Source organism: Cavia porcellus, unplaced genomic scaffold, assembly GCF_034190915.1.
Source record: "Cavia porcellus strain 051 isolate PalLab524CR breed Dunkin Hartley unplaced genomic scaffold, mCavPor4.1 scaffold_28, whole genome shotgun sequence".
NCBI classification, from domain to species: domain Eukaryota; kingdom Metazoa; phylum Chordata; class Mammalia; order Rodentia; family Caviidae; genus Cavia; species Cavia porcellus.
Genome location: NW_026947511.1, coordinates 23277785 through 23289138, shown reverse-complemented (window position 1 = coordinate 23289138; position 11354 = coordinate 23277785). Strand labels below are relative to the sequence as shown.

Here is an 11354-nt window from a genome sequence, read left to right as displayed (position 1 = left end):
TATAGATTACATACTCCAATTAATCTGATGGCACCTGAAAATGCACGAGTGATTAATATTGCTTTCGTGTCTTAGTCAGCCCCAATGTTAGAAAAAAGTTACAGAAACTTGAGGGATTTGAAGGGATGCTCCTCAGCCAGCTGATAGAGATAACACAGAAGGTCTTTGACAACAGGGATACCCTACAAGAAGCCGCAAATAAAAAGATGACTAACATATTGGAGTTGCTCTGCAAGAAAGAAGCTAAGAGGTCAGCTAATACTGGAAAAAAGGAGGTTCAAGGCCAGCAGCCTCCTTTAGATAAGGAACAATGTGCATATTGCCAAGAGATGGGACATTGGTGTAAAGATTGCCCAAAGTTAAAGGCCAAGCTAGAAAAGGAAGCCCTGTTGGCTCAACAGTGAGGAGGTCAGGGCTTGCCACCACTGAGCCCTGGATAACTCTTCAAGTGGGGGGGGGCAACTGGTTGACTTCCTGATAGATACGGGAACCACCTATTCTGTGCTGACCCAACCTTTAGGAAAGCTAACCGAGAGTCAGTCAATGTAATAGGAGCCACAGGGGATGAAGACTGTACCCAAAAGTGACAGCTAGCTTGGCTCAGCCTGGACATAAGCTGGTCCAACATGATTTTCTATGGATTCCTGAGTGTCCAGACCCTCTCTTGGGACAAGACCTCCTCCATAAATTGCAAGTGCAAATTGACTTCTTTACAAATGAGCCAAGACTAAAGCTGGGGGGGCGGATACAACTCCAGACTCAAAAGGCATCAGAGTATTAGCTCTTGTCCCAGAAGGAGAAAATTACTGCCTACTGGGAAATTTGTTTGGTTTATCTGAGCCATCACAAATGGACTTAGAATTAAAATTGTTAAACAAATGGAAGCAGGAAATCCCAGAAGTGTGGGCAGAAACCAACCCCTCAGGGTTAGCAATTAACCAGGTGCCCCTTGTGGTGGAGTTCCTACCCCAGGCATGCCCCATTTGCCTGCAGCAATAACCAATAAACCTACAGGCCCAAAAAGGGATCAAAGTCCACATTCAGAGACTAAGAGACAATGGTATCTTCATTCCTTGTGTCTCTCCATGGAACACACCCCTACTTTCAGTTCAAAAACCAGGGACAAAAGACTATCACCCTGCACAGAATCTCTGAGAGGTTAATAGGTGAGTATTAAAAAAAATAATAAATAAATAAATTAAATTAAATAGGTGAGTATTGACTCTACACCCAACGTGCCTAATCCTTATACACTTCTCAGCCTCCTCAACCTGGAGAACACCTGGTACTCTGTTCTGGACCTCAAGGATGCTTTCTTCAGTCTGCCTCTTGCTCCAGTGAGTCAACCCCTTTTTGCCTTTGAATGGACTGATCCAGATTCAGGGGTAAAGGAACAGCTGACCTGGACCCAATTACCTCAGGGCTTTAAGAACTCACCCACCCTTTTTGATGAGGTGCTAGCTAGAGATCTTTCAGTACTTAGGGAAGAGCACCCCGAGATGGTGCTCATCCAGTATATGGACGACTTGTTAGTAGCCTCGACATCCCTAGAAACTTGTCAAGAGGCAACCGAGGAACTGTTAAAGACTTTGGGGCAATTAGGCTATAAAGTCTCAGCTAGAAAGGCCCAATTGTGCCATCAGGCTGTGACTTATCTGGGTTACAAATTGCAAGAAGGAAAGAGGACTTTATCTAAAGAAAGAGCCCAGGCTATATTGCAGATCCCATCCCAGAAACTAAGAAACGAGTGCGCGAATTTCTGGGAGCTGTCGGATACTGCAGGCTGTGGATTCTGAATTTTACTGAAATAGCTCACCCACTGTATGACTCTCTTAAGAGAGAGACCCAAAAACCATTAGACGAATGCAAGCGGACCTTCCAACAACTCAAGCAGGCCCTGACCAAGGCTCTAGCCCTAGGGCTCCCTAATGTTACCAAGCCATTTACCTTGTTCATAGATGAGCTCAGAGGAATTACAAAAGGAGTCTTGACTCAAGACATTGGCCCTTGGAAGAGGCCTATAGCCTACCTCTCTAAAAGATTCGATCCAGTAGCAGGAGGGTGACCCCCACGCCTAAAAATCCTAGCCGCTGTGGCGATGTTACTCAAAGAGGCTAAGAAACTCACTTTTGGACAAAGGATTTCTGTGGTGACCTCCCACAGTTTAGAGACTCTTATTAAAACCCCTCCCAAAAAATGGCTCTCGAATGCCAGAATTCTACACTATCAGGCCCTGCTCCTAGACCCAGAATCAGTGGTTTTCAAGACTTCCTCAGCTTTAAATCCAGCCACCCTTATGCCTGATGACAACATGGAGACTCAAAGGACACCTCTCCATGAGTGTGCTGACATCCTTGAGCTACAGCAGAGCCTATGGGCTGATCTCACTGATCAGCCTTTGGGAGATGCCGACAACTATTTCACTGATGGAAGCAGCTTCATCCAGAATGGCAAGCAAGTGGCTGGTGCAGCAGTGACCACCGAAAAGGAGGTATTCTGGGTTAAGCTGTTAGAGCCTGGCACCTCTGCCCAAAAGGCAGAGCTCATTGCCCTGACTGAGGCATTAAAGATAGCTATGGGAAAGAAGGCAAACATCTATACTGACAGTAGATATGCTTTTGCTACTGTACATGTGCATGGGGCCATCTATCAAGAACAAGGTCTCTTGACCTCAGCCAGGACTAAGATTAGAAATGCTCCACAAATCCTGGACTTGCTGGCAGCTGTCTGGCTACTTCAGCGGGTTGCTATTATTCATTGCAAAGCACACCAAACAGGAGATGACCCTGTCACCATAAGAAACAATTTGGCAGATCAAGCCGCTCGAAAAATAGCAACCACATCAGAGGGGCCCACCGAGGAAGTAACTGCTCTGATGCTAATTCCTCCAACCCTGTCAAAACCAGTCTACACAAAGAAAGATTTATAGTTAGCATCTCAACTTGGAGAGAAGTCCCCCACCCCAGAGGGCTGGTACCAGTTGCCTGATAAGCGGCTACTATTTCCAGAGGCACTAGGGCAAGAGCTGCTACACCAAGCTCATCAGGCCACCCATTTAGGGGGAACTAAACCTGCTGAATTGTTCAGAACTTGGTTTTTTATTCCAAAACCTTCCAAACTGACCACCTCTTTGAGCTCCAGGTGCTCACAATGCTTGTTAGTCAACCCGACTAAGAACTCTCCGCTGGAGACCACCCGACATTGAGGGACTCCAGGAAAACACTGGGAAGTAGACTTTACAGACATGGTAAAGCCTGGTTTACAGGGACATTGCTATCTCTTGGTAATGGTAGACACCTTCACTGGCTGGGTAGATGCTTTCCCTACTAAGTCTGAGTCAGCCTTAGTAGTAGTCAGAAAGTTGTTATCAATGGGGCCCGATAATGGCATGGCTTTCATAGCCCAAGTTACCCAAAAGTTAGCTCAGGCATTAAGAATTGATTGGAAACTTCACTGTGCCTATCGACCACAAAGTTCAGGGCAAGTAGAGGACATGAACCAGACTATCAAGGATACTTTAACTAAATTGTCCTTGGAAACTGGCGATAACTGGGTGAGCCTTCTTCCCTTTGCACTGTTAAGGGCTAGATGTACTCCATATATTCCTGGAATTTCCCCCCTTTGAAGCTATGTTTGGGAGGCTCCCACCATTGGTCCCAAGATTGTCAGAAGATAAATTAGCTGAAATAACTAATGAAGATCGTATTAAGTCCCTGCAGACTCTCCAACCCATGCTGACTTCAATCCATCAGCTGTTTAGACAAAAACACCCAGATCTGCCTTCAGAGATGCCACTCAAAGCACCGATAGAGCCACGGAGTCGAGTCTTGGTGCAATGTCACCACCGCGACTCCCTTAAACCCCCCCTGGGAAGGACCTTTCACCGCGGTGCTCAGCACTCTCACCGCCGTCAAGGTAGCAGGAAAGACTGTGTGGATTCACCATACCCACATCAAGCCACTGGAAGCAACAGGCAGTGAGGAATGTTCTCAATGGACTGTACGCAGACTGGTAACCCTTTGAAGTTAAATTGACTAAACATAGTTAGATTATGCCAATCATGAACTGCTTTAGCTTGCTTGCTTTGATTTTAATAACATTGATGCTGACCTTGCATGGTGGCTTTGGTTCCCCTGTAAGCAAAGAACAATTGTTAAGATCTTTGTATAAGAGCCCCTGTGATTGTGGAAGGGGCTATATTACTAAACGTAAAGACACCAACTGGGGGGGAATTATACATACAGTAGGAAACAAGGATCGAGATCCTTCCCACACAAATGATAAATTGTACACATACAGTCTTCAGACAGATTGTGGGGACAAGTTAACATTCCTTGTTGCTATACCCTCAGTTACAGGGGGTTTGACTCAAAGGTGAATGTGTATGTTACCTAATACAGGCAGCCAGTCAGGACCATGCCCTCAGAATTGTTCTCATTATTTAGAAATGCATTCCTCCTGTTATGACTCTGTACAAGAATGTATAGGCATAGATAGCAAAACTTACTTCACTGCTGAGCTTATGAGGACATGGGCTGGAAGTGTTGGAGGTGATTGGTCCACCAATCTGACAGTAATAGGAATTTCAAAGTTTCAAAGTTTCGTGTCTCAGCACGGTTGGTAAATCAGTGTGCTGGAGCAGGGTGGCCCCTATACATGTGTCTGATGGGTGCAGCCTGCAAGATAAGATCAGAAAACTCATGGTTGAAGAACGAGTCAAGCAGCTAATAAAAATAATATTTCCCCAGATACATTACCACCCCTTGATGCTGCCTAAATCACGGGGAGTTGATCTGGATGCTCAAACTTCTGATATTCTAAAGGCCACTCATAAAGACTTAAGTGCTTCCAACCCAACTTAGGCTGAAGATTGCTGATTATGCAGGGCACAGGGCTCCCCCATGCCCCTTGCACTCCCCATCAATGTTTCTCTGACTATGCTGGAGGAAAAAGATTACTTAAATTGTAGTGCTGGTCCCCCCTTTAGAGTACAACCAGTAGGTTTCAAGGACTCTCTCTGTCTCCAAGGAGGTTTTCATAACAATACCTCCAACATTGACATGGGGTTCATTGCATTTACTAATTGTAGTTCCATAGTTAACCAGACTACCTCCCTTTATCCCGCTGAAGGGCAAGTATTTGTTTGTGGAGGAAATATGGCCTATACTTTGCTTCCAACTAACTGGACAGGGATATGGTTAACAGCTGTCCTATTGCCTGATATAGAGATCCTACCCGGGGATGAGCCTGTCCCCATTCCTAGTTTAGATTACATCACAGACCGATCAAAGAGGGCAGTTCAATTTATGCCTTTATTGGTAGGCTTAGGAATATCAGGAGCCTTAGGTATGGGGGCAGCAGGAGTAGAGGTTTCTGTCCAACTTTCCAACCAGATAGTTAGTGATATACAGGCATTATCTAGTACCATTCAGGTCACTCAAGACCAAATAGACTCATTGGTTGAAGTAGTTCTCTAAAACAGAAGGGGACTAGACCTCCTAATGGCAGAATAAGGAGGGATCTGTGTGGCATTGCAGAAATGATGCTGCTTTTATGTAAATAAGTCCAGCATCGTCCGAGATAAAATCAAGAGACTACAGGAAGACCTAGTTAAGAGGAGGAGAGAGCTATTTAAAAACCCTTTATGGAGTGTCTGGAATGGAATCCTGCCCTATCTCCTGCCCTTGCTTGGGCCATTGTTAGGAGTACTGCTCTTGGTCACAGTAGGTCCTTGTATACTCAACAGAATAACTGCATATGTCAGACAACAAATTCAAGGCATAAAGCTGATGATGTTACACCAGCACGTCTGGGAGCTCATCCCCCAAAATCCTTAAGTAATCAGGCCAAAGATTTGGCCTCAGTCACAACATCAGAGGGGAATGTTATAGCCTAATTCTAACCATTGCGCCTCATTCCTGTTCTGTATGTGCTGCTCAGCTCCCCCCCCCCCTTCCTATCTTTCTTGGTTAAGTTTCTATTTCCTAAGAAAGCTGTAAAAGCCTTAGGTTTCAGTTTCCTGTAACTCCCTCCCCTACCCATCATCTGGCTATCTGTAATAAAATGTACTGTTCTTTAAGAAATGCTTAACTTCAAGGAAATTACGGGAAGTTCTGTAAAGCCCATATGCTACCTATCTGTGTCCACGATTACAACATTCCTGTGGTTTTCAGCTTTAAAAGCCTAATCCCCCAGCTGTGAGGCATGCAGTCTTTGGGTCAATCCTGAGGAGACTGAGTCACCAGGCCTGGAAATAAAGCCTTTGCTCCCTAAATTTTAATTTCTTGCTTCCTTGGATTTTATTCCAGGGTCCAAGCTATCACAGTTAAATTGGGTAAATTGTTAATATGCTGTAATTATTAATATTTTGATGCTCTACATTCTCTTATGTGGAAGGGTATCTTCAAGTATCTTTGCCCGTGACACAAATACAATGAAAGGTTCATTTTAAAAAGGTCTTTCAGGAGTTTCTTTTTTGGTTTTGTTTGTTTGTCTGTTTGTTTTGTTTTGTTTTGTTTTGTTTTGTTTTGTTTGGTACCAGGGATTGAACTCACAACCTCATACTTGCCAGGCAGGTGCTTATGCCACTGAGCTAAATCCCTGGCTCAGTCTTTCAGTTTTATCATATTTATCTCCTGCCCCAGACTACCCCAGTCAAGACTTTCTGGTTACTTTTAATGAGATACTATTCTTAAAATCTACCATCTAAGTAGAAAGCTCATTCATTCTTAATGGATGGAACAATCTTTTTACACTAGAGTCATCCAATAGAGTTTTCTACAATAATGGAAATACCCTATAGTTTTGCTGTCCAATATGGTACCACTTAGCCACATGGGACTCCTGGACTCTTGAAATATGATTACTAAGCCTGACGATCTGAATTTTTTCATTTTATTTCCTTGTATTATTTTAAATTTAAATATCTACGCATAACTAGATACCTTGTTGAATAATTCAGCTCTGTACTATGGGAATAGTTTTCTTTCTAAATACCACTTATTTCTTTGACACTTTTCCCATAGAGAGTTGGGCTGTCTCCCCTCTCATGCTAGTCTAGGTGGGATGAAAACTGCTTAAACAATTGCAGAGAGGTGTAAGGGATGCTATGTGACTTCCAACTCAAGGTCATAAAAGTTCTGTCAGTGTTATGATAGGGTATTTTACAACCTGCATTTTCCAGATTCCCACTCTGATGGCACTCAAGCTAATTGCCAAGTTGAAAGTCCAGCCTCACTGAGAGTATCGTGCTGGAGAAGCCACGTAAAGGCTCTTCATTTAATACTCCTACTTCATCCTCAAGTAAGTCACTAGGTTTATGGATGAAGTCTGCTGAGATCTCCCAGACCAGCCCTTTAGCCAGATGAGTGCATCAGTGTATTACAGGAGGAACAAAAAACCACCCAGGCATGCCTCCACCAAATTCCTGATGCACAGAATTCATGAACAGAACGAAATGGGTGCTCTTTAACACCACAAAATGAGTAGTATGGTTTGATGCACATTGCTGGCAAGGCAGTGTAGTATCTGAAAGTGAGATGCTACAATAAAAAACCCAAAACATATGCCCTTAAGCTTCAGCACAGGTGTTGTGTAGACTCTGGAATAACCTTGAGGAGCTAGAGTGAACACTTCCCATACCTATCTGGTTATGTGACTGCCCTAGGGACAATGGCTAAAAACACACATTCCCATTCCTAGATTTCATTCCTGAAAATTTAAATTCAAAACATCTGAGTTTGGGCCAGGAGTATATATTTAAAATAAACTCATTAAGTAGGCAAAGTTGACAATCATTGTGTTAAATCCTAGGCTGCCATGATCCTCATGATAAACAATTTAATTAGAAAGAGATTTAAAATGCAGTATAGTATTAAATGCATGAAAATACTTCATGCACAAGAATATTCAATGCAACATAATTATAATGAAAACTGCAATAAGAGACATAAATGCTTAATATTGGGTACTTGTTAAATAGATTATAGTACAAGCTTGTTAGCAACCAACACAATGACTTTTTAAAATAAATTACATAAAATTAGTAGGATTAGTATCCAATATTAAACATATATTATTAATATGATGATAAATTGATGATACTATTAACATACAGAGAAAGACAATTGGAGAAAATACAACTAAATATTAACATATTGTATTTCTGAATGATAATATTAGTAATTTTTTACTTTTCATTATTTTCCAGTTTGCTACAAATGGCATTTTTTTTTTATTTTTTTGAGAAAGAGACTCACTATGTAGCCCAAGCTTACCTCAAATTCACTAAGATCCTGCTGCCTCAGCCTCCCAAGTGTTGGGATTACAGGTAGGCACCACTACACCTGCAAATGGTACATTTTTTATAATTAAAAAAATAGATTAACATATTTCTCAGAAACAAGAAAGAAAAATGCCTGCCTGCCAGCTACCTGAGATACCTCCTTACTGCGAGGTCCTCCGTCATTTGGGAAAGGTGATAGGCAAAGCTTTCCACCATCTTCTGTCTGGTACCTGGAGACTCAAGTTTCCTCCCTGGTCCTATGTCCTCCCCTGTATTAGATAAAAAGAAACCAAGACACCTTGTGATGTGGATTCAGGATCTCTGAAGAGAATCTCCTTACCTGGCTTTGTTTCTCTCTCCTTTCATGCAGCCAAAGTCCCCACAGTAATATTAATTACCTTGAAAGTACCATTTATAGCTCTTGGAAGAAATGAGGGGATGCAGCTGAGATTTCTGGGGCCCGGAGCTTTTAGAATTTGCAAGAATCTTCTTTCAGAAGTTAGAAGAACACATTTACCTACAGAATCCAAAGGCGCCACCTCCAGAGGGGTGAAGGAGAGTGGGAATGGCCTCACTTCCCATCACACCAGCAGCACTGCCGCACATTTGGTCCCCTCACAGGCTCTGGAACAAATGGAGAATCCTTGTGGCCTGGTTTCCCTCCAGGCCTCTCAAGGTAACCTCACCCGGCAGACCCTCTGAGGGTGCACTAGTGAAAGACTCCAGAGCCTTGAGCATCAGCAAGGATGAGCTCTGCTCAGAGAGGCCCTGTGGAATCCACAATTGCCAGCTCTCTGCTTGCTCACAGATCTGCCAGCTGCTGTGCTCACAGGAAGACTTTGCTTGCTGCACGTACGCCCTTGTTTTGCAGGTAGCATCTGGTGAAACCGCTTCCCGTCTTATTTAGGAGAGTCTGTCAGGGCTCAAACCCATCACAATAAAGTCCACATTCCAAAAAGGTGAAAATACAGTGCGTTGTTCAAACATGCTGTTATAATCTGGATGCCTGTGTATCTCCCAAAATCCATGTGTTGAAGCCGAGGCACCCTGAGGACAAGTTCTCTAGTGCTTTGATGAAAGAGGCCCCAAAGAGCTGCCTTGTCCCTTTCAAGCATGTGGGGACACACTGAGAAGACAACTCTGAACCAGAAGATAGAGTCTGTTGATACCTTGATCTGTGACTTTGCAGCTTCCAAACTATGAGAAAGAAATCGCTGACATTTACAAGCTTCCCGCTGTGCATTTTGTGCAGGCCCACAGCATACATTGTCATACACACATATTTTCTCTGCCTGAGTTCTGATAGTTGTTCTGCAGATTATTTTTTCTTAATGAGTGAACTAAGAAAAAATTCTTCCAGCAGCCTAGAGAGGAATTCTAACCTGATCATCTTATATGAGATCTAGCGGCTTCCTTTAACTTGGGTCCTGTCCAGCATGTGAACAAGAAAATGGTGCTGGAACTTCTACCTACCGAGGCCTCCTCTGCAGGGGAGCGGGAGGACCACAGGGACAGCTACAGATTTCAGAAAGTATCTTTCCATTCATGTAAAAGAAGACAGCAGAGAGTAGAGATTACACAGCACTTAAGAGTTTTCTGAAAACTGTTAGGTCCTACTGTGTGATCCTACGGGCTTTTATTAATTGTCCTCATGCCATTTTTCCAACTACAGTTTAAGCCATGGTGGTAAGAGTTCAGTTTTTCTGCTTTATTTTTATACCCTTGGATGCTTGCAAAGCTCCAGGTGCATAAAAGAGCTCATTAAAGCTTGTCAGAATATTTCAGTGAGCTAATTTAATAATTAACCACAAGTCCCTATTAATCATCAACATAAGGAAGGCAGCATTGGGCTACACTGGTTTACAAAGAGCACAACTGTATGACATAGAATTTCTGTTCTAAATCAAAGAGGAGGCTAGAGGCTTTGAACTTTTTTTCAGAGGAGGGAAAATTGAAAGAGGGAAAGAAGTTTAAATAAAGAGAAGGGAGGTCATCAAGAGGAGGTGAGACTTGTGTTCACTTATCTGAAGGACCACCAGGTGTGCAGCACATACCTGTACTTCCAGCACTAGGGAGGCTGAGGCAGGAGGACCCTGGCAAGTTTGAGACCTGCCTGGGCTACAAAATGAGCTCAAGAACAGCCTGAACTATATAGCTAGACCCTGCCTCCAAAAGACCAAAAAAAGAAAAAACAAAAAAACAAAAAAAAAAAAACTATCTGAAGGATCTTGTCTTTGAAAGCTCTATTCTAAACCACTCAGGCTGTCCAAGATAGTGAGAGCTCCTACAAAGCTAGCACCATCCTCGGTGGGCAGATGAAAGCTGATTCTGAAAGATCCTGTGCTGGAGGCACTATGAATCAAGAGGAGCATCCCATGGTGTGCCCAAAGGGCCCCAGGGTTTAGGGTGGTCACGTCCAACATAGTTGCCCCACTACCTCCACCTTGAATTCAGTCATGGGCAGCTAGGTGTGCTGGTACTCACCTGTAATTCCACAACTCTGGAAGGCTGAGACAGGAGGATCACAAGTTTGAGGCCAGCCCAGGAAATTTAACAACATAGGGACAACCTATCTCAACATTTTAAAAAGTTCTAGAGATGTAGTTCAGTTCAAACGCTTTGGGTTCAATCCCCCGTACTGAAAGAAAAAAAGAGCTATAGGAGACCAAGCCTCAGGGAAAACATTACAATGAAAGTATGAATTGCCCATCTAACTAGGATTAATGCCTTTTCATCAGCGACAGACCCAATCTTTATCTTCAATTAAGATTTTTTTTTCCTTCTAAGGACATAGACACTGTGGTATTGAGAACTTGAGTTTTCACCTGGCCCATATGCAGCTGGAACCTTGAAAAGCCCCACCCCTCGGCTCATCTGGAAAATGCTGCTCCCAGGCTGCATCTTAGTGTCCCTGTGGTTCCTTCCCAAAGAGCTTGGTCACCACAACATCCTCCCAGCTGGCCTCCTGCTTTGTGGAAGCACTCACTAAACTGAGAAATTCCCCAGTGCCCACCTAAGGCATGGAGATGTGAATACACTGGTTTTTAATTGCTTTACAACAAATTACCCC

At 43.3% G+C, this 11354-nt stretch overlaps 1 long non-coding RNA gene across 1 annotated transcript in view; it reads right to left on the bottom strand.

Moving 5' to 3' along the window:
• Positions 1–4542: 4542 nt before the first annotated feature.
• LOC134473836 (uncharacterized) overlaps positions 4543–11354 on the bottom strand; it is a 119356-nt gene continuing 112544 nt past the window's right edge. Inside the window, exons 6-8 of the long non-coding RNA XR_010044298.1 lie at positions 8433–8553; positions 8277–8345; positions 4543–4676 (exon numbers count right to left, since the gene is read on the bottom strand). This is a non-coding gene — a long non-coding RNA (uncharacterized LOC134473836). The remainder of the gene's footprint in view (positions 4677–8276; positions 8346–8432; positions 8554–11354) is intronic.